Raw genomic sequence first — 5,791 nt, 5'->3', positions numbered from 1 at the left:
GCTTTCTATCTCACCCCTTTCAGGGGACAGATATATTGGTACAAATCCCTGGGGTCCGTGGTGTTCACCTTGGGAAACCCCTGGTGTAGCCTGACCCCCTACTCTCTCTCTCTCTCTGTCTCTCTGTCTCTCTGTCTCTGTCTCTGTCTCTCTCTCTCTCTCTCTCTCTTTCTCTCTCTCTCTTTCTCTCTCTCTCTCTGCAGGTCTCTCTGTCGTGATTTGGCCACCTCCTTCTCCAGGTGAAATGAGCCTGGCAGACCCGTTCTTCAAGCTAACCCTGGTTTCACGTTCAACGTGACTAGTGACACTGTGACACTGTATCGCCCACAATACTATACAGCCTGGCGGGATATGGTCAGTACCATAAAGCATTTTAACAGTGCGCCTGCATAGGCTTATTGCGTCCCTATATTTGGACCCCATAATTCTAAGTGTGGGAATTAATCCGAGGGGAATAATCTGAATACAGCAAATTGCCACCACATTGAGACGTCCACTTTGTCAACGTTTATTTAGTGTAAAATCGGAAACGTCTCAGTGTCTGGCAGTTGGGGAATTATCTACACATAGTGATACACTAGATGCTGGCAGCTCGTGCGGCTCTCAAATGCTGGAAGATCAGGGAACGAGAATGAGGAGCTTACAAAAGACATCACTAAGCAAGATGTGCAGTGTGAGCTCCGCACTCGATAAAACCTGTCTAGAAAAACCCACAGCGCATCTGGGTGAGGGGCAGAGTGACACTTTTCTTTGTATCATTTCACAAACTCCAAAGCTGCTGTAATGAACATGCACAGCTTTATTAATAAGGAAAATAAACCCAGCGGAGATACTGACTCCCATAGCTCTATAGGGAAAAGCAGGGGGAGAAGCAGGTGGCTGCGTCCCCAGCGCTGCGGGGAGGGGGGGAGACCCTTCCTCACACAGCTCTTGGGGCTCCCTTACCCGGGCCTCTTGGCCTGAACTCAGGGCTAGTGTGCTGCGAGGCTGGGGAGCCACTGAGAGCTCAAGAAAGCTCACCCCCTTCCCCGAATAGTTTCAGCACAGCAGGGTCTCAGTGTCCAGGTTTTCAGGGTTCACTTGCAGTTGCCAAGGAAAACATCACTGAGCCACAGAAGAGCCAAGGGCACAGTGGCTGTGCCAGCTGCCGCTGCAGTGGTCCCCACCCTTGGGACCCACCCTTGGTGCCACCCTCCTCCCCAGGTTAGGAGCCCTGGCTCAGAGTCAACTGCCTGGTGTACATCCTGCCCTGCCCAGGGCAGAGAGGAGCTGTGGGGCCTGGGGGAAGTTCCTTAACTTCCTGACCTGTCATCCCACACCTGTGAACTGGGGTTAACCTTAGCCCTACCTCATAGGGTGACAAGGGGTGGAGAGCTGGTCCCCAGGGCTCAGAGAAGAGATTCTACATGTGAGGCTGTGATTTCCATACCGCAGTTGGTCCTGTGTTAGTCATGAACGCTGAAGCGATCTTAGGGTTAGAGTTAGTGGGTTAGGGTTAAGATTAGAGGGTTAGAGTTAGGGTTAGAGGGTTAGACTTAGGGTTAGGGTTAGAGGGTTAGGGTTAGGGTTAAAGGGTTACGGTTAGGGTTTTGTTAGAGGATTAGTGTTAGGGTTAGCATCTTAGGGTTAGAGGGTTAGGGTTAGGGATCTAGGGTTAATGTTAGGGTTAGGGTTAGCATTAGAGAATTAGAGATTTAGGGTCAGTTTTAATAGATCAGTGTTAAGGTTAATGGGATTTTATTAGTGTTAAGGTTAGGGTTAGAGTCAAAGTATGCTCAGAGCATTTTCTTTTGTCCCAGGTTATCCCCATAAAGTACAAAGTTGATCCTGGAAGGCCAAAGTTGAAAGCGTAGAGAAGTCACAGCCCCTGCACAGTGGCTTCTGAGTCTACTTCCTGTGAAACTTTCCTGGCTGCCCCCTCCCCTGTACATGGTGTGTCCCTTCTACTCCCTTGTCTACTTTAAAGAATTTGCCTTCATGCTTATCTTGGCCCTTAGATTATACCCTGACTTCCATGCATCAGGATGAGGTCACCTACATTTTAGAGCAATCCCAGGAAAGAGGTGTCCAACCGACTACAGCCTCAGGTGCTACCTCAAATACAGTTGTGAGACCTCAGAATGGGAATTAGCCCTGCGACTTCTCATGTAAAATTGTGATTTCCTTAAACAGCCTGGAGTCCTAATTCCCTTTTCCCTTTTGTTTTCTATTACTCGTCTTTGTGGTGGCACCTTGAAACTTGAAGCTGTGTTTATCTCAGTCCTGGGTTCTCCAAATTCTTACACAGCCCCCTGTGCAGGTACCCATTGTCTCTGCATGGGTCTGGGCCTCTGTCCTTCGAATCAAACCGGTGACACTAAGCCCTAATTTTACAGTGTGCTGCTGGTATTTTCAGTGATATCCACTTTTTCTTCTCTCGCAACTTTACTTTTAGCTCATCCTCAAAATCCAGTGTTTGGGCTGGGGCGCAGTGGCACAAGCACTGGCCTGGTAAGTGCAAGGTCCTGAGTTTGATTCCTACTATAAAAATTCTGTTTCTATTTGCTTTAATTTTAAAATATGCAACTAAGGGTGTGTTTCTACAAGGCTGACAAGCAGCCGTAGAAGCTTTGTCACAATGTCCTGGAACTCAGACGCGGATTCCTGAGGGGACAATGGAGTCACCAGTGTCCCTGCTCCTGTATGTGACAGTGACTCACCTTGTGGGCATCAGGAGCGAGCCAGGCTGGCTCTGCTGTGGGCATAGTTATTTCCTGCTGCTCCCAGTTTCCCGAAGTTGGCCATAACTGAGAAGCCGGACTGTGACTTCCCTGCCAGTGGGTCACACGGAGAGCGCCCTTCCTGCAGACTCCAGGTCCTGGTAGCTTTGACTCCATGGCTCTTGGTAAGAACGAGGGCTCAGCATAGCCCGCAGCATCATGTACCTGGTGTCACCCAGCCCGTGCTGTCTTTTTAACAAAAACTATTTCAGACAGGCTTTGCCTTTGATCAGAAAGGGCATCCATGTTGTTTTAAAAAATATTGGAGTCATGAATTCAAGGAGGTTTCCACTCTACTGAGTTTTCAGCTGAAGCCGGGAGCTGAGTGCCAGCTATTTGGCAGAGGGGCACAGCCAGGGGCCCTGCGGCCAAGGTCATGTGTTTCTCTTCTGCTGAGGTGGGGTTGGGCCCTGAGCGCTGCATTCAGCTGTGTGCGAGTGAGGGGTAAGATCAGCTGCTGGTCCCACGGTCACAGGATGGCTCACTGTGCCACAGAGCACAGGATGCTAATAGCCTCCTAGGCTCGGGTGTCACACACTTGAGAAATTGTCCCCTGCACCCTCTCCCTGGGACCTCAGGGGGCCTCAGGTGGGCAGAGCTGGTGTCCTGGCCGAGCCCAGAGTTGGCTCAGAGTTTGCGGCTCACACTTGGAGATTAACAGCCATCACAGACTGAAAGCTGTTAAATCTAACTTCTCAAATGACCAAAGAGTTTAGTGGTTTCTCCAAACTCAGGGGAAACTGCCGAACCTAACTCTGTGCTCTGCACCCTGCGTCCATGGGCCTTGTCACCTTGTCACTGACCCTGGGGAAACACTTCTTTTCTTGGTGGATCTGGGTTTCGGGTGTGCAGCCAGCCCCTGCTGGCTTCCTCTAGAGCCTTGGATTCCAGGGAGCTTGAGAGTAAACCTACATGCAATCAGCCGCAGAGTTCTGCAGCGACAGAGGGGCTGGAAGAAACAGGGAGAAAGAAGATGACTAAGGTTTTGGGTGTGGGTCACAATGGTATTCAAGCTAAATACAATTAGAGTTATCCTGTAATCAGTAAACAGCAATATAATTAGAAGGTTTTTTCCTATTTACTTCCTTTAACATGCAATGGGGGGAAATGTAAAAAAAAAGTCAAGGACTCAATCAAACAGATGGTTCTCGAGTTATTATTGTCCCCTCCCTGGTGTTTACACGAAAAGTCTTTCAATGCAGCGCCACTCACAGGTTCCGGTGAGGCCGGCTATCCACTGCGGGAAGGAGAGGGGAATAGCGGGAAGGGAATTCAGATCATCAGCCTTTATTATGCACATTATTATGCCTCATTAATTAACCCAACCACTGTCCCAATGACGTTCTGGGCTTGCTTCACAGGAAAAAATCAGCCTCCATTGCCAAGTGAAACAGACAATTGCAGGAAGATCACATTATGCCTGCGTTGCATTCTGCCAAGGCACAGCGCCAAACGCATGTCAAACCCTGAGCCTGGAATATCCTCACTAAAAACAGCCCGGAGACCCGCGTCACTAGGTGCTTGGCGTCTGCGCAGAGGATGTATCGATCCTGTTGACTTCCTTTCTCAGCCTGCCAGCCCTGCTTTATAGACCCTCGTGACTCCTGGGCACCCCGCTGTACCCCAGCACCTTTGTCCTGTCCAATAGGTGTGCTCAGCTGGGGAGAGCACCCCACTTCTCAGCACCTCCCCAGTGCTCATCCTGGCTGCCAGCTGTCACAGACCTGTGGGAAGAGCGTGGACAGTTAAGGAGCAAAATGTGCCCCCAGCCCCGGCTTCCCATGGAGAAATCACCATTCTGTCGAATCCCAGGCCAGGCTTTCCAGGAGAGCAGGCTCACGACAAATGCTTGTCTTGGATACTGAGGACCGACGCGGGCGCCCCATGCCCTCCTCAGAAACCCAGGCCCCTGAGCAGGAAGGCAATGTCCCCAGCCCCTCTGCAGAGGTAGGAACAGTGGGCACAGGGATGTTCAGGGAGTTCTGACTCAGGATGGAGAGAAAGCGGTGGCCTTGAATCCACTAATGCGCAGAGCGTGTGGGGCTTGGGTTTGGAAACCTGGATGCAATGTGGAAAGAAACTGTCACCTTCGATCACCCTCCTCCCTAGCCCATGTATCGATGTGCCCTCTTTCCCCATGCACCTTCTCTCCCAGCAGAAGTCCCCACCCTGTAGGAGGTGGGGTCTATGCCCCCCCCCGACTTTCTAGGAGACAGAGGTGATGTCCTGAGAATCCTGAGCCCAAACCCAATGACAGCAGCAACTCTCACCTTCTGTCCCTGAAGAAGCTCAGTGGGCACAGAAGGTCAGCTCCCCGAAGACCCCCACTATCAGTGTGAGCCTCTGCCCTGACAGCAGAAGAAGGACCACGTGGAGGAGATCGAGGCAGCCCAGAGTTCCAGTCATGCCATTCCTGTCGGTCAGCCCAGCAGCAGGCATCTGCTGCTCTGGTGTTGGGGTGCAAAGAGGAGTCACCCCCTTCACCAGGCTGACTGAGCTTTTGCTCCCAAGAGCAAATCTGGAGAGCTCAGCAGTGGAGGTAACAGATATTCTCCAAGCCAAAGCTCTCTTTGCAGTCCAAGGCCTCCAGACTTCTCCAGCGGCCTGATCTGGAATGAGGGCTCTTTCTGTCCCTGCCCCGCCCACCTTTCCCTCTGCCAGGTCAGGCTGCAGAAGCTGTCTTGGTAGCTAGCAGGATTGGGCCTCTGAGGGTGAAGCAGGTTTTGTTTGCAAACGGCCCCTTGGGATTTGAAAGGTGGGATGTGAGCCTGGGGTTCTGAGGAAAGTGGCTATGCTGGGGTGCAGGGGACAGGAAGGGTGACCAGGGAAGGGGAAAGAGAGAGGGAGAGAGAGAGACAGAGACAGACAGAGAGATGGAGACAGAGAGAGAGTTGGAGAGAGAGAGAGAGAGATGGAGAGATAGAGATACAGGCAGAGGGAGACACAGAGACAGAGAGGAAAACAAGAAAGGAGACCCCAAGCATGCCTTGGAGGGCAGCCAGTGGGCAGGTCTAGGGCAGGTGGCTAAGGCA

General features: G+C 51.6%; 1 long non-coding RNA gene across 2 annotated transcripts; it reads right to left on the bottom strand.

The window, feature by feature from the left end:
- Nucleotides 1-3,861: 3,861 nt before the first annotated feature.
- LOC134473171 (uncharacterized) lies at nucleotides 3,862-5,351 on the bottom strand. Of its 2 annotated transcripts, none has more exons than XR_010043265.1 (3): nucleotides 5,030-5,351; nucleotides 4,484-4,817; nucleotides 3,862-3,996 (listed from the first exon to the last, which is right to left on the bottom strand). It is a non-coding gene; the product is annotated as an uncharacterized LOC134473171 (long non-coding RNA). The 2 variants fall into 2 exon arrangements; XR_010043264.1 differs by having other exon boundaries at nucleotides 3,863-3,996; nucleotides 4,390-4,817.
- Nucleotides 5,352-5,791: the final 440 nt, after the last annotated feature.

This window comes from Cavia porcellus, unplaced genomic scaffold, assembly GCF_034190915.1.
Source record: "Cavia porcellus strain 051 isolate PalLab524CR breed Dunkin Hartley unplaced genomic scaffold, mCavPor4.1 scaffold_26, whole genome shotgun sequence".
Classification (NCBI taxonomy): Eukaryota; Metazoa; Chordata; class Mammalia; order Rodentia; family Caviidae; genus Cavia; species Cavia porcellus.
Note: the sequence above shows the minus strand (reverse complement) of the source record. Positions and strands in the feature narration are given on the sequence as shown.